The sequence below is a fragment of the Aythya ferina genome (genome assembly GCF_964211825.1).
Source record: "Aythya ferina genome assembly, chromosome: 1".
NCBI lineage: Eukaryota > Metazoa > Chordata > Aves > Anseriformes > Anatidae > Aythya > Aythya ferina.
The window spans coordinates 164,054,192-164,076,674 of NC_140296.1; the positions used below are offsets into that span (position 1 = coordinate 164,054,192).

The 22,483-nt window shown below is 52.4% G+C and overlaps 1 protein-coding gene across 7 annotated transcripts in view; it reads left to right on the plus strand.

Moving 5' to 3' along the window:
* Positions 1 to 22,483, plus strand: part of TCF20 (transcription factor 20) — a 112,549-nt gene that overhangs the window by 36,235 nt on the left and 53,831 nt on the right. For 4 of the 7 annotated variants that reach the window (XM_084523293.1, XM_084523297.1, XM_084523298.1 and 1 more), the window contains exon 1: positions 20,746 to 20,905. The exons of 1 other annotated variant lie outside the window; for it this stretch is intronic. The gene's annotated coding sequence lies outside the window, so the exon portion shown is untranslated. Of the gene's footprint in view, positions 1 to 7,173; positions 7,202 to 12,374; positions 12,410 to 20,745; positions 20,906 to 22,483 lie in introns of those variants that run through there. 2 more of the 7 variants (XM_084523296.1, XM_084523295.1) reach the window with 2 other exon arrangements.

A 22,483-nucleotide genomic window follows, 5' to 3' on the forward strand; every position in this document is an offset into this window, starting at 1 on the left:
CTGAGCAGTCATGAAAACCTGGTCTTTGTTTAGATACCTTAGTGCTAGCTGAGCTTTGAGAATATGCTTTCCCTATTTAGACCTGCTGTGCTCAGATAGGGTATGATGCATGAAGGACTAAAATCAGCCCTTCTATCTTAATGCACCCACTGCTATTAACACTTGCACAGCTCCTCGGGGTTTTCTAACGCCTCCTGTCTTTTATACACCTGTCTTGCAGAACATGAAATCTTTGGGCCAAAAATGGACGCTGTTTTGTCATATAAGCATATTGATAGGATGAGAAAGAATGGCACAGCTAATTGCTCCCATCAGAATCACTGGCAAATGCATCTGTTGGGAAGGATTCGGTGATAAGTATTCAGGTAACAGGCGACGGGGAGGTAGGCTATGACTAATGGAAAGCAAGCTGAGATCACTTTTTACTCCATGCCCTCTCCACTTTTTTCTCAATCCACGTGGTCTTCACAATAAGGAGAAGCTGTTACTACTGCTAGCTTCATGGTGTTAGCTCTTGGTCCCTGCGGATGCCGTGCATAACAGCGTTGCAGGGCATTGTCTGCTACTGCCTGAGCAAGCTGAAAGCTGAGAAGGTAGGGTTTTGTTGTCTGGTGAAATCTCAGAGGCTGCAGCCTCTGGAGTTTTGGAGTTGGGATGTTGATGGAGCCTACTGGGGCTGACAGCTGTTTGTGCACCCTAAAATTGCCACGTGGCCTTTGCTTTGCCACGGGATGGCTAGCGTGGTGAGCCAGGCCCAGGGAGTGAGAGGGACAGACGGTGGACGGGGGACAAGCTTCGGGGAACGAGTTGGGCAGCTGGAAGGAGTCGGGCCCTGTTTAAAATGGCTGCTGCCGCATTCAAGGGGCCATTTTAAGTGTCTGTTATCCTACTCTCGCTTAAGGATGTAATTTGAATGAATGTGAAGCCAACAAAAATGTTAGATTCCAGTGCAAATCTGTGCTGATTTGGGGATTCATCTGAGTCCTAACAATGTGGAAAGTACTGCAGGATGAGAGGTGATATATTGTGGAAATGTAAGATATGAATTTTATATTTATTACTGACTTGGCAGGGTGCTTTTCACATCACCATTCTGGTACAATTTTGATTAGATTTTTATGCTGAGCATCAGAGAAACACTGCTTGTGTGAACGCATTTCTCCCTCCCTTTTGTGCTTTCCTTCTCTGATAAGGAGAACTCTGTGCTGATGAAAGATAGAGGGTTGACAGTCCTTGCACCGTGACAATACAGGTTAGGCGATGCCAGTGCAAACTTCCTCTGCCAGTGTGGAGGATGCATGTTGACATGGACCAGAGGGCCGCTCGCAGTGGGAGGAGAGGTGAGTTTCTGTGTCTTTCTCTCTGCAAGGCTTCAGATGGGTAGTGGAGGTTTCTGTGATGTTGACATGCACGGGGACTTGTTCGATGGCCCTTAGTCCACGTGTTGCTCTCATTTGTCACATACTGTTGTCTCCTCACAAATTTTGTTTACTCCCAGCATGTGCTGGCTCCGAACTAGCATTGCAAGCAGATAAAATTCATCTGCAGATGGAGTGCTGTCTGTTCTCTCACAGGTACTTGTTTTCCTTAAATCGGTGAGCGTCAGGAAAATACCCTTTGCTGTAGGCTGCCTCACAAAGTCAGGGTTCTGGGGCAGTGGTAAATCTGTTGTGTGTATTTATATTTAGTTATTTATACAGCCCTTGTCTTTTGTACAGAGTTTTTTAGGAGTGTTGATGCATGTATTCCTCCTTGCTTTGTGTCAGAGTTAAGCCTGTCCCCATTTTATAGCTTCATGAAAAGCTGTGTTGTGGTTCAAGATGGTGCAGAAGGTCTGCATTGTAACAGGGGACTGAACCCAGACTTCTGGGACTCGCAGTCAGTGTCCAATACCCAAGAAGGATGAGGGAGAAGGGAGCATGATTTTTGTGCTTATTTAAAGACCTATATATATGTTTGGGCCACATCTGCTTCTGTTGATTGACATCTTCAAATGTGGCACTTTTCATTAGAATAAGTGTCTTGAGGAGAGGCTTAAAAGGATAAAAATGGGGTGGTAGCTTTCAGCGTCTTCACCACAACCAGCATTACAGCTGTGCTGCAGAAACGCAGGCAGCTTGTGGCATTCGGTGCAACCAAAAGATTTGACTGAATCTGATCCTGGCAGAGCAAAACGTATGAACAGATGATTGCCAGCGAGTTGATTTACCATGATCAGATTATAAGTCGTCATCTGGGCTGTAGTAATTGACTCTGTTTGCAGTCCTTCCCCATTGCAGTGAGAAGTAAAACGTTGGCTCGAGCCACCGGGAGGCCGGTCGGTGTAGCGGTGCTGTGACTCAGCCGGCAAATGGCAACTCGTTAGTCACAGCAACTCCACGGCCTGCTCCCCTGTTTGCCTGGCTGGGGCTGCGTTGGAAGAAGAGTGAAAGAAAAAGCCTGGGAGGTACCGGTTAGAGCTCTGCTCACCGGGAGCGTGGATACGAGCAACCCCTGCAAGATTTGTTCAGGTCCAAGTTGCTGTCCTGCTACAGGAATCGTGTCACCCCCACCGGAGCTGCAAATTCGTGTATTTAAAGTCTTGGCAGCGCACGGACAAGGCTTAAGGTGGTGTTTTATAGGTTAGTAGCTCAGTCCCTAACCTCTGGCAGCTGGGAGGTTGACTCTGTGAAGAAAAGGAGGAGAACATTTCCCTTGCTGGGCGCCAGGCTCGGCTTCCCAGCTGCCGCATGTTACCCCATGCCTTCGCGTTATCTGGCAGCAGCGCGTGAAACCACGTGGCTCCAGCCTCCCCCGAAGGAAACGGTGCACTCAGCCCTTGGGCAGCGCATGTCCCACCTGAGCTCTGAACCCTTCAGCAGCCCCATTTCGGGACTCGGCCCTCCAGGAGGAAACCCTTTGAGCCGCGCAGAACCGCCACGCATGTGCGTTATTTATGCAGGGGAGCGGGTGTGCGGGAGGCCAGGGGACGAGCTCACGGCTCCCCGGCTGTCCTGCGCCGCTTTGCGTGGCCATTTGTCCTTCGTGGTCCCTCGTCCCCTGCCCAGGGACAGGACGGGGGCCCTGGAGCACCCGACTTGGCGCCCCCGAGCCGCCGCCGCCCCCCGTGCCCCACGTCGAGCGCGTGCTTGGGCTTGCGCGCGTCTTCTGGACACCTTCCCGGTGAGTCTTCCAGAGAACGACTGCAGATGAAACGCAATTAGACACAGATGGACGGGGGCTGGGGGAGGGGGGAGGCGAGGCCGGCTTGAACATGGGGGAAGGGTAGAGATTAATTGCGAGGCGGGCGAGGGGCAGGCGTGCGGAGGATCGGAGGTCTCCGCCGGGAGACGCCGGCAAGGCCGGGGCCGGGCACCCGGGGAGGTTTCTCTGCTCTCGCCGCTGCTGTGGCTGTTTGAGGGCCGGGGGGGGCGGCAGGCGTGTCCCGGGGGTGATTAATCATGTATGGCAGCACCGGGGAAAACGAGCGTGGGGCGCACGCTGAAGCCAGCACCGCTCCTGATCCCATGCGGCTCTGGCAGCAGGAGGACAGGCCGTGGTTCGGCTGGGCTGGGGCAGCCCGCGAGGCTCCCGAAACTTGAATCTCTCGGGCGTGGGGAAGAATGAAAAAAATGCACGAGCGGGGAGCTGAGCTGGGCCAGGTGGGAGGAGAGGCGGAACGGGCTGGAGGCTTAATTAGCGAGGAGCGTGGAGGAAATTAAAGGGGGTTTGGCAGCAGCGGGCGGCGAGCGCTTGGTGGTTGGAGAGGTGGGGACAGGGCGCAGAGCAGGCCAGGTCAGGGCAGATGGCCCTGGGCTTCAGGACTTGTCAGCCTCCTCTCCCTCCACGCCCTGGCACTACCTGAAAAACCTGAGATTTAACCACAGATTGGTTTCTGTTCCGGGCAGGCAGTTGGTTTGGTTTTAAGCCTCCGGGATTCAACTTCTTCTTGCCTGGAAGAAATGCTTAAGAACTAGAAACCTGCTTATTTCGCCTGCGCCATTTTTTGGAGAGGTCAGAGTGCTGCACGAAGAGAGAACCAGAAGATGGGAACATCGCAAACCTCCAGAGTAGCAGACAGGTGATTAAACCAGCAGTGCTGGCAGGCCTGCAACTTCCAGCCAGGTTTCCCAGTGGCCATCACCTGCAGCGGTCTGCACACACATCTCCCCTCTCAGCTTCCCCCCTCAGTTTCTCCTGCAAGTAGCTGAAAGCTTCCCCTTTTTTCTGCATCCCCCTCCAGAAGTAAGGCAATATTCCTCCCACCGCCACTATTGTTTCCAGTGGCTGATGACAAAGTGTTTGTACTGTTTTCCCTTCATCTCAGAGACATCCCTTTTATGGGCTGTAGCAGTTCTTTCTGGGAGCGTTGTACTGGAGTGTTTGATTACATTTTCCTGCCCCTTATTTACCTCTGCTCTAGATTTGTTCAGAAACCCTTAACTACAATGCTGACCGCTGTCACGGAGGTGGGATCTCTCAGATAATTTTTGTAGGGTTGCTAGGACATGTTGCCTTTATGTTTGCTCCTACAAGACTGCTAGCGAGTTGTTTAATGCCTATAAACAGCTCCTCATCTTCCATGTGCCACTTCCTTGTGCAATTCAGAATCTGAATCTGAATAGCGGCCAGAATCTGGAAGATCCTAATTTATTTCTTCCCCTCTTTTTCTTCCTTAATTGTGATACTTAATGTGCAGCTAAGTAGTATTTGACAAGGCTAAATATTACCACAAAGGAGAGAGGAGTAGGGCGTACGAATTGTGCAGGCTCTAGACTGGAGCAGGTTTCTGAGGGCAGCGTTGGCTGCTGTTGGGAAACGCGTGCTGCAGAGCTGCGTGAAGCCTGGGTGCTGTGGTTGAGGTTAGAGGTACTGCTGCAGTGTTGTTTTGGGATCCCTGGATTAAAAAAGACATGTTGTTTTCCGAGCAGAGTCGAAGCATGTTAGTGGCATCAGAATCTGACAAAACCAAGAGCTGGAATAAATACTTAATGCTCGTCCCTGTGAGACCTCTACTCGCAGTCAGTAGTCATGGAAAACAGGACAAAACAGATTTGGATTCCCGAGTTTGGTGAATAGCGCTCCTTTATTTGTTGCTGTTGTGGAGCGAGGTGTTTTCCTCTCCTCACCAGTTTGGCAGGCCTCCTCTGGGTGTTTGTAGCCCGTGTGCTGACATTAAGAAGGCGCTGGAAGCGGTCTGCGTGCTGCAGGGCTGTGCTGCAGGATATGCGCTGAAGGTAGCACACAGCCCCGCAAGTTTCGCCCTTTGTTGCTGGTTATATTTTCCATGGAAATACATTTTTCTGTACAGAGCCATCGGAGTAAGCAGGGCTTGTTCTTATATATCTAATTTTGGGTGCGTTTGAGGACTCGGGCAAGGCGTTGGGTTCCTTCGGTGGGAAGGGGAGCCGTGCTGAGGGACTGCTCTGACCTGCCTGGGAGCACCATCGGCCCACTCTGAACACAGCACTGAGAGCAAGTGGAGGGACGAGAGTGTGTCTGTGCACTTGAGGCCTGGACGAAATTGCCATTTTTCATTCAGTTCTTCCTGAGAATGTGTTTTTTTTTCTAAGGGAGGGCAGAGAAGGAAGGGGCAGCTCATCCTGTCTTCTCTCCCGTCATTCATCAAGGAGGCGACGGAAGCAGGGAGCTCGTGCTAAGGCATACATCACAGCGAGCATGATTTAAGAAAAAGGAAGAAAACCGGGGACAAGAGGACATAATTTGCTACCTCACCTCACCGAGGGGAGCGTGCTGGTGACTAATGGGAGCTGTGGTCGTGTTTGGACAGGGATGATGCTGTGATGGGGAGCAACTTCCACCGTGGGACTGTTGGAGCTTTCGGAGCAGCATGTAGCCCTTCTCCATCCCTAGGGATCCCGAGTGGAGTGAGGATTTTGGGGGTGCTGGGTCCCCCCTGGGGTGGAGAGGTGGCTGCCCAGGGGCTGCCAGGCCAGCATGGGCAGGGTGGTGCCAGGCTCTGAGCCCTCAGAGCAAAATGTACCTTCCCGGTGTGTGTTAGGTCCCTGCCCCTCTGGGTTTTGGGTTCCTTCCCTCACACCTGTCCCCTTCCCAGCACACCCCCTGGAGAAGCCTCCTCTGCCCCACTATCTGCTACGGCGATTACCTGAACTTCTCCTCTTGGTTTAAGCAAATGAAGACTCAAAGCATCAATGTCTTCATAGGAAAGGTGACCTACAAAGGGGGGGAGGGAGGGAATTAAAAGAGGCCTTGCATTTATGCCCCTTTCCAGTGTCTCTTTATGTCTTAAAAAGGACCGAGCGTGGGGCTTGGGCTTTTTTATCCCTCTTTGCCTCTTTTCTTCCCAGCGTGTTATTTGGAGTACAAAAGGAACTGTGGGCTTGTTTAACCTCGGGGGGAGGGGGCTCCACGGACAACCCCAGCACTAATAGGCTTAGGGCTATTCAGATAAAACTTCAGTGACTGATTATTTAAAAAAAAAAAAAAAAAAAAGACTTATTGAGACCTGTTAAAAATTAAGGGAGCTGCAATGGGTGCGAACAAACAAATATTAGGTGGAGAGCTGAAGTTCGGTAAGCCGCGTCCATTTCATTCGGGGCTAAAAGATGCCTCCCAGACCACAAACCCGTGAATCTTAAGGAAAAAAAAAAAAAAAGGGGTGGGGGGCTTAATAAGACTGTTATCTTGCAAGGAAGCAACGATAACGTGAACCAGGCCTTTCTGTATGTTGAGATATCTCTATTTCGTGAGAAGGGAGCAATGCACCTGATTTTTTTCGCCCCCTCTGTCTCTGGTCCCCGTGCTCGATGCTGCCCCGGGCTGGGCTTCTTGGAGGTGCTCCAGGACCTCCCCTGGTCGCCCGCTCCCCACCTGCCCGTGCCAGGGCTGCCATGTGGAGGGGAAGGAGCCGTGCCCCCATGTGAAGCCCGCGGCCATCCCAAGCCTCCCTACCCCCTGTTGCTAGCCCCGCTCTCCGTCCCGTGCCTCGCAGTCCGGAGCGGCCGCTAATTAAAACCCTTGGAGGGGATTATGATTGAGCTAACGGTGGTTATTTGCGAGGCTGCTGCTTGGGGGGGGGGGGGGGGAGAGTGATCCATCCCCAGGGAAAGCAGCACTGGCGAGGGGTGGGGGGAGCGGGAGGGAGGAGGAAGTGGGGGCGAGATTGGCAGGTGACTGCCAGCTCCGCCGAGATGACAGCGGCAGCAGCTCCGCCAGGCCCACGGCACCCACTGCACTGCAGGTACTGGGCGAGCCCGGCCGGGGGGAGCAGCGGGGTGGGTGGCTGCAGGGGAGGCTGCTGGCGGGGGGGGAGCCGGCTGCCGCGGCGAGCGCCGCGCTGGAGATGACACTGGCTGTGTACGTGCAATCCTGAGACTTTGCGTTCCCGAGAAGCTTTTTTTTTTTTTTTTTTTTTTTTTTTTTTTGCCTTCGTGTAATTTTGAAAAAAAAAAATAAAAAATGCAGGGAGAGCTTCCCCCGAACCTGACGGTATGCTACCTACAATCACTTCCCCCCCTTGCCAGCATTACCATGCTCTGCAAAAAACGGTCTGAAATGCTGTACTATTTTTGTCCGTTTCTTTAGGAGATTTGTAGTGAAATTTTTAATTTTTAAGGTGCTAGGAATAGGATCCTCAGTCCCACATCTTCTCCGTGTAACGGGGCCTTTTTTACTGAACGTGAGGCTGCATTACAATCCAAACCTCACAATTTTCTTGTTTGATGATACTGACTATCCAACTAGAAAATTCATGTATCCTCCTCCTGCAGGACTGGCAGGTAAGACCGAGACTGAAGTCCTGATTGACATCTGCAGACAGCATTCCTGCTCCTGCTTGCTCTCTCTCTCGCTTCCTCTTTTCCCTTTCGGAGGGCAAAACATCTGTTTGCAAAGGGCTGAGGACATGAGCTGCACAGGGAGATAAAAGCAAAGAGCCCTCATCCCATAAGAGTTCATAGATCTGTAACTCAGGGGGCTGGCGACAGGGCTTGGCAGGGGTTGAAATCCTTCTGTCTTTCTCCCTTCTCATATGTTTGAGCTTGAAAAACAAAAACAACCGGGGTTATCTCAGATGTCCAATAGCGAGGATTTAGATGTCAGCCTCGCTATCTGCTTCATTCTTTGTGTACAAAGAGAGAAAGAGGATCACAGATTTGCACCTAAGCTACACAGAGGGATGCCTCGCTTTATCACCAGGAGGGAAGCCAGCGCCTCTCCCCTTGCACTACAGCAGAGTTCAGCCCCAAGGGCCTTATGCAGCCATTGCCGGGGTTGAAGCCCCGTTTTCCCCCTTCCCTGCAGCAGGAATCAAGTTTAAGGAATTGGGGCTAAGAGTTCAGGCCACATGTGTGATTGTAGACCTGTGGGATCTATGGGAAGCAGAGGAAGCTTAGAAAAATGTCTCTGCTCTGCTGCATCTCCCTGCAACCACCACCAGATCGCTGCGAAGTATTCAGCTGTAAAAATGCTGCCTCTTCTCTTTGATCTGTCATGACTGTCAGAAGACCACCATCTATGCCTGTGCAGCTGTGGCCTTACAGGTTGTAGCCCAGAGACCAGCGGAGGTGCTGTGAGCTGTGCTCGCGGCTGCCAGGCTGCTCCACACAGCACGATCTACCTATGGCTCAGGTGCTGTGCCGCTGTCCCTATTGGAAATGCCTGCGACAAAAGGGGCAAAGTCCCTTTTATTTCCCAGCGCTGACACAGGCGTGCTGATGCATATTACACGGCAATATGTATTTTGACTGCTTGACAAAGAAAAACGAGATCCATGACAGCTTCTTGTCAGGCAAGCAGTCCTCCTGAATGGCAGCATGGCCACAGCCGTCTGTTTGGAGGTGTCTTCTGGGCGGTGTTTTCCAGAGCCCCGGCGTGGCTGGTTGCAGAGACCTGAGACCTGGGCTTTACGCTGGCAGCTGCTTGCAGTCTTCCCTGAACAGCACTAGGAGCTGTGAGCATTCAGCAGCTTTGAAAATTACATCATAGGCATCTTAAATGGTACTTTTCAAGTGTGCATTCGTTTTAAAGCTTAGCAGCTGGCCTTTTGGCCGTATATATAGATCACACACACACTGAACTGCTTACTAGGAACAGCAGCTATTCCAGCCCACAGAAAAAATACACATTTCCCTTCTGCCTCCTTCCTCCCCTCTTCTGTGTGGGATGAGGATGCCAGGGTGTACCTTCTATTCCCCGACGGGCAGAGAGACCCTGAGCTGGAGTCCCTAAGCTATTTTCCTGTCCGTTTTCCTAGAGCCTGCTGGCTCTAGCAAATGCTCCCCAATGGGGCCAACCATTGTGGAGCGTAGTTCCTGCTCTTTGGGCACTACAACCCGCTGTATTTTCAGTGTTGCTGCTGCATGACAGCGGAGTTCAGATGTGTGTAGCCTTACTTGGGGGTGAAAGGGACTGGGGATGACCCCAGCAGAATGAAACCCGTAACGCAGAGCGCACAATTAATAAGATCACAATTTTGGGCAAGTCTCAGGGTAGCAGGAGCGGGTAAGACAAAGCCGGCGTCGGGAACTCATTTTAATTTCAACCATCTTGTGCCTGTGTAGTTGGCTGTCTTTGTTTAAAGAACTTGGCCTTCAGGTAGAATTTATTTGGACTGCTTGCTTATCCAAAGAACATTAATGACTTTCCTCGAGGAGCTCTAGCCAGCACCTTTGCACCCCGGCTCTCCTCCAGCCCCATTTTCTCTCCTCCATAATCTCCCGGTGCCCGGCAGCAAGCCTGTAGGGTACATGCGCGAGTGAAAGAAGCTGGAGTTGGGGAATTAATATTCCTGGAACATAACACCAGCAGCATGCACACGCTGAGGAGAATATTAGAGCTATTAGCGGTGGGAGTTTGGAGTGCATGCAATATCTAGATGGAGAATTCAGTGTGATTAATCTGCCTCTAAGCAGCAGCCTCCGGGCTCTGGGAATTCTGTGGCACGTTTGAAATCAGAACTTTTTTTAATTACCTTTCTGCATCAACAAAACAATCGCGCTTGTGTGAAAATAAACCCCGCGCAGCCCCTGCCCTGGCTCCGGTTTGGCGTTTTGGGGTGAGACGCGCCGCCGAAGCGCGGGCTGCTGGCGATGCCGGCAGCGCTGCTTGCACTTTGCATGAGCGCGGAGGGACTCGGCCCGGGCGTCCTGGCCGCCTTCCAAGGCAGGTAATCGCGCCGTGGGCCGAGCCGGAGCAGGCCCGTTCTCGTTTGGGTGCACGCGTTGGGTTTCTCTCTCTTCTCCCCGCTCCTTCGCTGCGCTCCCCCAGCAGCGTGTGCCATGCTCCTGCCGTCTGTGGGCACCCTGGCGCCACAGCGGCCATGTTGTGTGCCCGGCCGCGGGCGGGCCGGGGCGATCCCCAAGGAGAAGGGGTGGGATAAACACGGTCTCTCCCATATAATCCAGGGGGATTCAGGCTGTATTAAACCTGTGCCAAAGCCGTGGCCAAACGAGGAGCAAGGCCTCCTGAGGAGCGCGGTGGGTACAAGGTTGGGTGCCCGTGGCACACCCCTCTCAGAAGGAGAGCGTCTCCCTTCCACTGCAGCCAGTTTTATCACCGTGCTGGCACTGGGAGCCATAAAATGACACAGGCAGCCAGGGAAAATCTTCCCAGGTGCTGAGACGGTGCCAGGGCTGGGAGGAAAACCCTCACAGTGCCCAAGGCGCTGCCGTTCAGAGCCTGTCCAGGACGGAGCGCACTGGCTTGGAGGAGCCTCTCAGAGCCTCCCTGCGAGCCCGGCAGCGCGCTCCTCCCAGCCCTACCTGCCAGCCGGCTCGTGGCGGGGATCTGGATCGCTTCCCTCGTGCTTCTCGCTCGCTCCATGCACAGCTTTCCCTCCTGCGGCATGGCAAGCTGCGGGAAGGGGCAGGCTGCCGCCGCCCGGCGCGCTCCTGCCCCCAGGCTGGCCTTGGTGAGGCTGGAGAAGAGGGGTGGACGCGGGGCTGCCTCCCCTTTGGCTCCGCAATCCAGTTAACTTGGTAAATATTACATCGTCTGCAATTAGCGTGCTTTAATTTTCCTTTTTATTTTTTTTTTACTCCTTTCACTTGGCTGTAGCTGTGCCCTTGGCTTATCCCTCTGAATTCCTGGCCTTCAGGCATTATTAGCACAGTGCAAGTGTTTGAGCTGCCTTTCTTCAAAGGGAGGAGGAAAATGCCATTTTGAACACAACTAAGAGGGTCTTTCTTTGCCTGTGTCCCAAAATATTTGAGGTTGTGTTAAATCTCGGTAAATTGCTATTAAAAACCCTCCAACTGAATAAATGAAGAGGACGCCAAATCCTGCAACTATCCAGGCCAAATTAAGCCCATACCTACTTAATATCCCCGTTTGGAGGAGGTGTTATTTCAGAAATGACTCGAGAAGTTTAGATCATGTGCATTTGCTCCTGAAGCAACACGTAAGCATTGCTGTGCACGGGGAGCACACTGGGTCTTTCTTTTACCTGTCCCAGTCTCCCTGCCCCTCCCCAGGGCACCTAAAAAAACGAAAATACGATGGGGAACCGAAAACCTCACCGCTGAACTCCGTCGCCTTGCTTAGGCCTCTAGTACAACTTCATTACCTGGAGCCTGAGCTTTAATACCTCTTTTATTCCAATTACAGTTTAAAAGTGCTTTCAGATCCTCAGGTGGAAAAAAAAATAAAAAATGAATGCATGCTAATTAGCGTTACCTCAGCCCAACCCGCCACTACCAGACCTCTGCTGCCAAGCGTCACTGCCAGCGCGCTGCCGCTTATCCCAGCTGGCTTTCTCGGTGCATCCCGGGTGTGACCTGCAGCCTCCGCTCATCCCGGCCCTTTTCCCCCTCCCCTGCCGTCCCCGAAAGCCTCTCTGTCCCCTGCCGTGCTCCTGGGTCTCAGCCCCGGCACCTTTTCTGCCTCTGGCGCGGGTCACTGGGGCAGCTCCGTCCCCGAAGGGCTGTGGGAGCGTGGGCAGCGCTGGAGGACGGTGGCCAGGCTGCCACTTGCTGCTGCCCGTGCTGCTCAAAGCACTTGTAAAAGGTATTTCCACGGTGGTCGCAAACTTTACCGGGAGGGGGGGGAGAAGAAGAAAAGAGGATACGTGTGTTTTTTTACGGAAAAACAAGCCATTTTCTTGGCCAGCCATTTCCTGAGTTCCCTTTGTTACTACTGCAGATATGTGTTTGAATAAGAGCCGTTTCCCCTCCCCTCTCCTCGTCCTCCCCGTTCTACCCTGCAGTGAAGTCACAATCCTGTGTTTGTGGGCTCGGCGTGATGTCAGAGCCCCAGCCTTGTGACTTCACTCGCGGGCTCAGGCAGAAGGTGCAGACGGGGCTGAGAGAGGAGAAAAAAAAAAAAGCCCCCTCCTCTTCCCTCCCCCCCCCACCCCCCCTCCACCCTCTCGGTTTATAAAACCAGTAGCTGAGATAAATCGGAAGGGGGTGGGGAGAAGCAGCAGGGAAAGCTGAGAAAAGATGCCAGAAAGGTACAGTAAATGGGCTTTATGTCTCTCTTCCTTCTCCAAAGTTTCCAGTGGAAAATGGCCCGGCGGAGGCCGCGGCCGGCAGGCCCCGCGCGTGCGGCCCTGGCACCCCGACACGCCGCGGCCGCCCGGGGAGCGCGAGCGGGGCGAGCGGGGGGCCGCGGGGCAGGGGCTCGGCGCGGCCTCTGGCGGGGCCGCAGCTGCAGCCCCCCGTGCTCGGCCGCTGCCAAGGCCCCAGCTGGTGGCTGCTCCCCGCAGGCTGGCTCCAGCTCTGGGAGACCGCCAGAAATGGGTTATTGGGTTTGTGCATGTGCCTGCCTGGGGTATTTTTATTTATTTATTTTATCCTCCCCCCCCCCTCCTCCCCTCATCCTTCCTTCTTCCCCCCCCCCTCCCGGCTGTATCCTGTTGACGGTGGTTTGGTTTTGTTTTGTGTTTTTTTTTTGTTTTTTTTTCTTTTGGTTCCTGAGGTGTTTGGGTTTTTTCCCCCCTCCCTGTTCTGCAGGTTCAGAGCGGCGAGGGGGTGCTGGGGTGGGGGCCCTGACGGCGATGGGTGTGCGCGGGGAGGGAGGAGGGCAGGGCCTCGGGGTCACATTCTCAAGGGCTGGGAGATGGGATTGCTTTTTTTAATATCTCCATCTTTTTTTTTTTTTTTTTTTCCCCTTTTAAACTGACGACAGCACAATAGCAGTGTGGGTGCACCAGCAAAGAGCAACCTCAAAAAAAAAAAAAAAGAAGAAGGGGGAAGGAAAAAAAAGGGGGTGGAGGAAAAGGGGGGGGGTAGCTTGCCCCTCCCTTCTTCTTCAGCATTTTTTTTTTTTTTCCTCTGTCCAATTTACCGTTCATTTGAGATTTCGGACAAAGACAGGGACAGTGGGTGGGCTGCTTTGAGTTTTGTGATATAATATGACTGGAGCGAGAGAGTAAAAGGCAGACAATTAGGGATCGGCGCGAGGGCTCTGCTCATTCAGGCTGTTGAGGAAGCCGTCATTTTGTGTTAGTGCGTGCGTCTGGAGGAGGACGGCTGGCAGAGACTGGCAGGGGAAGGATGCCTGACACCGTGTTGCGTTTGGACTTGCTAAATGCCCGCTCCGGGAAACGGGGGCTTCAAAGGACAGGGCTCGGGGACCGGGGGTCCTGCTAAATTTGTCCCTGCGGTGAAGCCAGCCCTGGACCCCGGCCGCTGCGAGCGTGATGTTGGGTTCAGCCCGCGAAGGGGAGGGCTGAGGAGCAGGGGCAGCATGCAGGTGTCACTGCTCCCGGTGCCCCCAGCTCTGCCCAGCACCTCGCCCCGGTGGCCAGCTGGGCTAATCCTGGTGGCCAAGCCGTGGCCGAGCCGTGGGGCCCAGCGGCTGCGGCACCGGCCTCCTCCGCGCCTGGGTCGCCCGGGTCCCGCCGCGCGTCCGCCCCCGCGACCCGCAGCGCATCCCGCTTTTGTATTTATTTATTTCTTTATGTCAACTGCTGGACCCTGGCTGTCCTCTGCCAGCACGTTTCCAGGCTGATGAATAGCACCCCCTGCAGTTATAGAGCCGATCTTTTGTAGCGCAGATGGATAATTAATCGTGCGGCACTTTTGCAGGCTGGGGGAAGGCCCCCATCTGCGGCTCCCTCTGCGACCGGACCCGCGGCCTGCGCCCCTCGGCCCTGCCCTGCCGCCCGCAGGGACCCTCGGTGGGGAAAAAAAACACAAAACCCAACCCAAAATGCTGGGCAGCCGGACCCCTGCGCCGACACGGGGTTGTTTGCACCTCGGCTCCGTCACGGTGGTGATGTTGAGGGATTTTCTGCCTCCCCCTCGGCTCCCCCAGGCCCAGGAGGGCAGCCCCGCGGGTCACCTCATGGGACCAGGCGCTGCGAGGACAACGAGGGACACGTTCCCTGTGGCATCCAGGGTGGCAGGGGACGTCCAGGGTGTGATTTAGCCATGATTAGATGCGGAAGAGATTTTAAGCCTCATCATCTTGTCTAGGTACGGCAGGATTGTTCCCCACAGGGTTTTCCTCGGTTCTTTATCTACACCTGCTTTTAAATTACTCCTGAAAGAGCAAAAAAAAAAAAAAAAAAAAAAAAACAGTGGAGAAAATCCTTTGCTTTGATTTCTCTTCAGCTGGGGACATCCGTCGCCCAGGACTGTAACCAGAGGTGTTCAGGGAGGGGGAGGAGTGCATCGCTTCAACCCCATGCCAGGATGTGAAAGGATTAAATCTCTTTCCTAAGCAAAGTGAAAGGTCCCCAGGTGTCTTCTCTCAGGCTCAGAGATTGCAGTGGGAGAAGTGAGGCAGGATCCAGCTGGGTAAGAGACCTCATCAAGAGGATAAAAGCATTTAGGGTAAAGGACAGTCTGTCTCCCTGAGTAGGGGAAGTAATCAGCGAGGATGTGCAAGGGTCTCTCAAATAAGCCCTGGGCTGGAGATGCTTGTGTCAGAGCAGACTTTCCAGGCACTGGGGAAGGGGAACAAGCTGCAAGTGTTAATTGGTTCCCCCTTTCTGTTAAGATATTCCCTTTCCTGTAACCACCACTTTTTTTTTTTTTTTTTTTTTTTTTTTACTTTTTTTTTTTTCTTCCAAAAAAAACAACTTCTCAATCTCAATGAAGAGAACTGCTAAGGAAACCCCCTACTTACCACCTAAGGCTAGCTGCTGACTTACTGTTTCTGGAGCCGAGATAATGCTGGCTGATTACAAACAGGGTGACTACCCTTTCTCATCAGCGCTAGGAGTAAGCTGGCACCTTGATCTGCAGCCTGGGGAATGAATCATGCTGCAGGAGTGGGAAGCGCCGCTGCTTTCGGAGAAGGGAAGTCGTCCCTTCGCTCACCCTGCGTGGCTGCAACGGGGGGACTCCTGAACTGTAGGCTGCTACCCCAGGGGAGGTGAAATTTCACCAGTTTTGCTCCTCTAATCGAAACAGCATCTCTTGGTTAGACCTGGGTTCAGCCAGGGTTACTGCGGGCCCCACCGCAGCCCTCCGGAGCACTCGTTGTGTGAAAGTGTTTGTGTTGGGGTATCTTTAATCTAGTTTGTGGGTTTGGGCTATTTCTGAAATTAGGTAAACACGACGGAGGCTCTTAGAGTTGATAGAGAGACATGCATCGTGCTTGCTGAGTCTTCTCTCCCTGCTCCTGTGCTCACCGGTGGTGCCCTAAGAAGTGGTGCCAGTAGGGTTACGAGCCGCAAGAGGTGGTCTCTTCAAGAGGGATGATGACAGCCCCGACACATAAGCGGAGGTTTTGTTAGTATCAACCTAAATCTGACCTTTAGGAGGCAACTGGAAGGGTCCCCAGCATCCTGAAATAGAAACTGCGTGAGATTCTACGAGGTGTTCCCATCGCTTGGACCCTCTAAGATAGATCCCTACAGACTTCACAAAATTAAAAGCTAATTTTCTTAACCTGGGTCCGTTTCTTCTGTTACCTGGTAGCTTTTAAAACATCATCATCGCTTGGGGTATGAGCATGAATATATGCTTCTTTCCCGTACCCCAAAAGTGCAGGCAGTGCTCCTAAATACTTGAAGATGCTGTGTTGGAAGCCATAAGTTCTGTACGTTCGCAAGTGCCCTACCCTTCTTTGGATTGAGCATGTTGTTAACATAATACAGAGCACTAAAATAAGAAATTAATGTCTTCTGAAATTTAGAATTAGGGCTTTTGAGCATTGTATGTACTTTTATGGGTCTCAAGATACAAAGTAATTAAAGCGGTTGTGTTTGAAGTGTTTTTTTTCCCCATGTTTTGTTAGCAATACGAGATATATAAGTAAACAGTGGTGAAACCGCTAAAATATTTTTAATAAACCAATGTCTCTGATGAATCGGGACCAGAAAACATCACCACACGTGACAGAAAAAAAGATATAATTCGGTTTCTGCGCCAAGAAGATAATGAGATTTCACGTAATGTATATCTTAAGTGGACCCTAAGACTACCGCTATGGAAAATAAATGCAGCCTTCTCAGCAGATGGGCGTAGAAGACCTTGGTGCTGGTCTAGCCTGATGTGCTCTGCTTTTGCCTCTCTCTGCTGCTGCGCTGAGTGACGCGCCTGGTGTCTGTAGTACGATAGCAGCAAGGTGCCTGCAAGACTAACGCTGCTCCTTCAGGGACCTTTCTTTTTTTTTTTCCGGCTGGAACAGCTGAGATTCAAAACAGCCACTGCGTGCATCAGGGAGGAAACCAACAGGGAGTGAAGTAAGAATCAAAATCTTAGCTGCCTCTAAAATTTGGGACTGCATGTCATGGGGATTTAAGCTTGTCAAGCCTGGAAATTCCCACTTCCCTGTAGGCGGAAAGAAAACCAACAAATGAAACCTCTGTGAAAGGCCAGCAGAATTAAAAGGAACGAAAAAAAATCCTTTTCTGTAAAACATGTTCTGGCAAGGCAGAGTTGGTTTTATGCAAGGCCATTGTAAAAGATGAGTCCTTCTAATATTTGAATTTCTCCTTTTATTTAGATATGTTTAGCAATTCAGATAATGAAGATTTATTGATGGCCTTTTCTGCCTTGTTGGAGACAGTCTTGCCAGAGAATCATATTTGTGTGGCTTTCTATTTTAATTTCCACCTTTATTGCTTTGGACATCAGCATGGAAATGCGATCCTTTTTTCCTCAAAAGTTCAGCTTCTGTTGTTCCTAGCCTTTTTACCGGACTCGGATTCTTTTGTCTGCAACATCACAATCACTTTCACAGCAACTAATTCTGATTCTGCCAGGAGCAGCTTTTTGGCAGGAGGTAAAAGGAATAAGCAGAAGAAGCTGAGCAGGTCTTAAGGTACAAAGATCCTATTTTCATGAATCAGCTCCTTGTAACGGGAAGATGAGAGGCCAGAAGTGTTGTGGCATTAAAAGATAGAGCAGAATTGTCTCCTCTATGGGCGATTTAATTTTTTTCCTGCTATGATTCACGCTGCCTGCCTTCAGCTGCTTTCTCGTTTTTCTTCCTTTGAGAAGCTCCAAAGTCCTTCCATCCAGTTGTTGTTCTGCTGCAGGAATTTGGCTCTGGGACGTAGCACCGGGGCTTGTGGAGGTGCTTCTGGTGCCTGGAGGAGAGCCACGTCCAAGCGATGCACCCAAGGTGGGCTGAGAAGCCACGTCCTTCCAAAATGCTTTCCAGCAAGTGCTCAGCTCCTGTGGCTGTCTTAGGGGGAAAGTTCAGTGCCGGTGAATTAATGAGGAGAGCCCTCCCTGTCTTTGCGGCAGTTCCTCTGGAGACGTCTGATGCTGCTTCTCCCTTGCCCAGGGTCAGGCGTGACGCTTTTTATCTGAAGTAAGCGTAAAAGAAATAGGAGGAAGGTGTGGGGAATCCTGGGGCTAGATGGGAAGAGAGGCAGGGAACGGTAATGAATGCAGCCATGCTGATGTCTTTCTTGGAGGAAGAGAAACAGGCTCGCTGCCCTTGCTTTACACTTGCTTCGAGACTTAGCTGTCCCACCGTGAGCATCAGTTTCAGTCCCTGGCTGCGTGACCTGTAGGTGCCTGATCTCGCTGTCATCTTTTGTATCATCTGTCTTCGAGCTAGTCTCTAATGCCCATTCCCCGAGCATCTAAGTGCCTGGAGATGAAAGCTGTGAAAGTGCAGCGGCGAGCCTGTGCGTGACACGGAGCTGTGCAGCGGGGGAAGGATTAGGATGAGGGCAGGGCTTGGAGGGGACGGTTTTCGCGCCTGTGAGAAATCTGCCTGCCTGGCTCTGGAGCCTTCAGCCTTCTGGTGCCGCTGGCTCAGTGCTTTTCATCGGCAATGAAACCTTTTATAAAGGAGAGGAAATCTCTCGGAGGACCCCACCAGCTGCGTTCAGACATCCTCTTTGGGCTAACAAACGCTGGGGCGCCCCGAGCCTTCCCAGCATCTGCTACCCACAGACTTGTTCTCGGTCCCGCAGGCTGCATCCCCGGCAGTCCTCCTCCCGCTCAGGCAGAGGGAGCCCAGGGGGGTGGAGATGAGGTGTGGTGGAGGTCAGGAACCGGGCACTCCTTCCTTTCCCCCCCCCCAGGCTGCTGATGTATGCTCCTGCAGAGCCATAGCAACTGAGCAATCACTGAATTATGGCTAGATCAGAAGTGGTGACCTCAAAGACAGAAGGAGACTCTCCATCTCCATTTGTCAGTCCTCTCAGGGTCAGAGGGAGATTTTTCTCAGGGATCTGTGGGAGAGGGGAAAAGATGTTCAAGGTAAGCCTTACATTGAGGCACGAAAGGAAAAAAAGGTTTGCTTTTGCCACCGGCAGAGCTTGTGTCTGCTGAGAGGCAGCACTGTTTCCATATGTGCGACGACAGCAGCACATGTAGGAACAGTGACTCTAACCCCAAGGGCTGTTTATGGGGCTCAGTTTCACCCAGAACCTCCCATCCTTCCTAAGGGAGGGTTTCAAGTCTCAAGGCTATTTTCTTTCCCGTCTCTGTCTTGTTCTTGTGCAAGCACTTTGGTTAGGTGGGAGGAAAAGGTGTCTAAGGGGACACAGGTAGGGCTTGGGAGGGTTTTGTGCTGGTGGGCTGAGCTGGTTTCCTTCCACAAAAAGCAGGCACTTCAGTCTTTCTTATGAGGGTCGAGCGGTGCATCTGAACAATTTATAGGACTTACTCACAGGTTACGGAATGTATTTGCTGGAAATTTACCTGCAAATCTGTTTAGTTTGTTCCATTGATATTAAAATTGGTCATTTAAGGGTTTATTTTGGTAAGTGACCAATTTTGGCCTTAAATCCTTTAAGCTTTAGGCGCGTGTGGCTACTACTGATGGCTTCATGCTGAACTAGAACTGCTTGTGTGGATGCTGGGTATCAGCCCTGGTCACCCATCTGCGGGATCAGAGCCCAACGGGAGCATAACGGGATTACTTTCTCTGTTAGTCCTAACGATGTTTTATTTATAACAATATTTTCTGTAACTGATCATCGTCGAGTAGTTGTCACTGAATGGGTAAGTCAGAAGGCTGAGTTTCTTTCTTCTGGAAAGAAAGCGAAGCATTCAGTGGCAAGGAAAAAACTGGCGATGTGAACAAGGTATACTAATGACGGTGGTTTTTCTTCCGGAGTCTGCAGACAGCCAAAAATTAGGTTCTGAGAGAATTAAATTCTCCATTATGCTCAGTGGGGTTGTATCTTAAGGCCCAATACATCACTTCAAAAGCAACAAAGTAGATGGCATCTGCGCTCACGTGGTACTTAATTAATATATTTGGGTTCTTTTGTTTTCATTTGAGACTTCAGGTGATGCTGTAGGTTACCAGGGATGCCTGCTGTAGTGTAGCAGCTGACGATGGCGTGGAATTTGCCTGTATTTATATATATATATTTTTTTTATATTATATATATTTTTTTTCTTAAACAACTTTGGCTTATCCTTCTAATACGTTGATGTTTTGAGTATTTTAAAGCCTGACTCCTCTGACTCCTCTTGTGCTTCCTTTACACCACCTGTTAGTCAGTAGCAGAGATGGGAAGTGCTGTGGCGAAGCAGACAGAGATTCGGGTATTTAAGGATGCAAATTCACTTACTTTTATGCCTTGGAGAAATGTTTGACTTGATGGCCAGCTCTCTTACAGTTCTGTAGCATTTTTTTGAGCAGAACTTTTTCTGTTCATGCTGCAACTTCATTTTGTGTGTGAGGTGAGAAATACCTGGATACACCAGGCACACGTATAAATAAGCCATGTTTTCGTGTATTTCCGTATAGTAAAGGGTTTTACCTTGAGGTACATTTAACTAAAGGGTTTTACCTTGAGGTACATTTGAGTTTAACTTCAGGTATCGCCCTCGGAGCACTCCTGCCTTACAAACCCACAGAAAGGCCTGACCTCAGTTGACATTTCCCTTCGGGATCAGACAACAGCTCACGGGGAATCACCTCACAAACCCGTTATCGGGCTCCCCCGCCCCATTACGGCTCTTATCGCGGCCCCCCAGCCCCAGAGGGACGGCTGCGTGTGGCGAGCCCCGGGCTGCCCGTGAGGGGCGTGTGGCAGCCCCACACGCTGCCGGTCCCCGGACGCCCCCAGCCCCACATTCAGAGCCCGGAGCAGCGGGGGGTTGCTGGGGCCGTTGTTCCAAGCCGTTACCGCGCTGCTGAGGCGGCTCCGCAGCGGGAGCGGCCCCGCGCGCCGCCCGCCCGCGGCCTCCATCTTGGGGAGGTCCCTGGGGGGCGGGGGAGGGGAGGGGAGGGGAGGGTCCCTCCCGCCGCTGCCGCCGCGTGCGCGCGCACGCGCCGCCCCCCCCTCCCCTCTCCCCCCCTCCCTCCGCCCGGCCGGGACCCGCCGCCTCGCGCGCCGTTCCCGCTGGCGCCGAGCGGCCGCCGCCATTGGCTGGGCGGGGGTCAGGTGACCCCGTGTTATTTCCTGCGTGCGCGTGCGTGCGCGCGCGCGCGGCCAGGATGCATCCCGCCAGCCCCCCGCTGCCGCCGCCGCCGCCGCCGCCGGGCCCCCCCCGGCCCCCAGCCGGGCCCCGCCGCTGAGCGCCCCCGCCCCGCGCCCGCCTCCCGCGGCACGGGGTGGGGGGGGCCGCAGGTAAGGGCCGGGCCCCGGCAGCCGACCCCCGGAGCCGGGAGGTGCCCCCGCAGCGCTTCCCCCCCCCTTATCCCCCCCTTGATTCCCGTAGGGAGCCGGCGGCCCTGGGCCTGCCCCCGGCGCCCTCCCGAGCCCGGCCGCTCGGCCGGGTTGACCTGGCGGCCGCAGGCGGAGCGCGGCCGGGCCGCTGGCGGTGCTGCCGGGAGCTGCTTGCCCCCAGCCCCGGGGGGATGAGGGAAGTTATGTAAGGCGGCACCGGGCTCCGGTGCTTAGTTGGAAGTTGGGGAAACCGGGCTGACGGCGCTGTGCGGGTCAGCAAGCGCCTGCCTGCACGGGGGGGCTCGGCTCTGCCAGGATCCTTCGGTTCTGGGTGCGCTGCCACGGTGCCACGGCTCTTAGCACAGCTACACCTCTGTTAGAGGGGCAGGCAGCCTGCTTCGATCCCAGCTTTGCTTCCCATACCCTTCCCTTTCTCTTCTCCGCCTTTGAAACAGGAGGGGAAAAGACAACGAAATGCCTGCGAGGGGATCGGGGATCCGTTTCTGAGCTTTCTATGTTTAGGTTAGTGTTTTGAAAGCTATTCATGTCTGCAGTAGCTGTTGCCATCTGTTGATTCCACGGATAATTCGGAGGAGTCCTCGCTTTCCAGCGTGCTTCCCGATCAGTAGCTGTGCGTGCAGCAGTTGGCGCACCTTTAGCCTGGCTTTGCTCAACCTGTCTGCTTCCCTGGAGCAGATGGATGATGGACGTGCAGCAGCCTTCGCGTTACAGATGCAGCATATTCACTGAATTCAGTTCAGGAAGAGGTGTCCACTTGGTGAAGTGTACGTGTTACACACAACAATATTAAGTGTTTTGAGTTTCCAGTTGACTGAAAGCTTTTTTTCTTCTGTGTGCCACCCTACAAAACGTGCATTTGTTTCCTCTGTCTCAAGTTGTATGAAGCTGTATTGTTTTTAAGTCTGTCTCTGCATTAGGTTCAGCTCACATATAAAAAGCCAGCTGCATTAAAACACTGCAGAAAGTGTAACTACCAAAAAGAAAGGGGAAAAGCAGATTTATCAGGCCTCTTTATCTTCATAAACTTCGTTAATAGTACAGGGAGAAGAGAATGCTATTTGTCCACACCTGTAAATTGCTGGCATGTGGAATGCATATTTTTGTATTTTCTTAACTTTCTCCTGGTTAAATTAGCAAGTAAGGTACTACTCTTTCTGAGTGGGAGGATGACAACACCTTTTATGTCAAAAATATGACTTGCCACTGTACATTTTTATTGCTTATGGTTTTGGGAATAACCTCAGACAGACTGATAGCTCTGGGGCTTTGTATTAATGCGCTTAAATCTCTAGGGGAGGTTTTTGGGCCTTCTTGCAAGTTTGGTATTCTCTAGACTACTTAGCTTTAAATTTGTTAGCATCCTTTTGAGTGGAATAGTATGTGTTTTGACATAGTTTGGGCTTTGATCTCTAAATCAGATTTCAGAGGCTTTGGGAATTATGAAACCTGTTTTTTTTTTTTTTTTCCTTTTTTCTCCTGAGATGTGTACTTTAATGTACCTTTCCAGCCTGGGGCAGG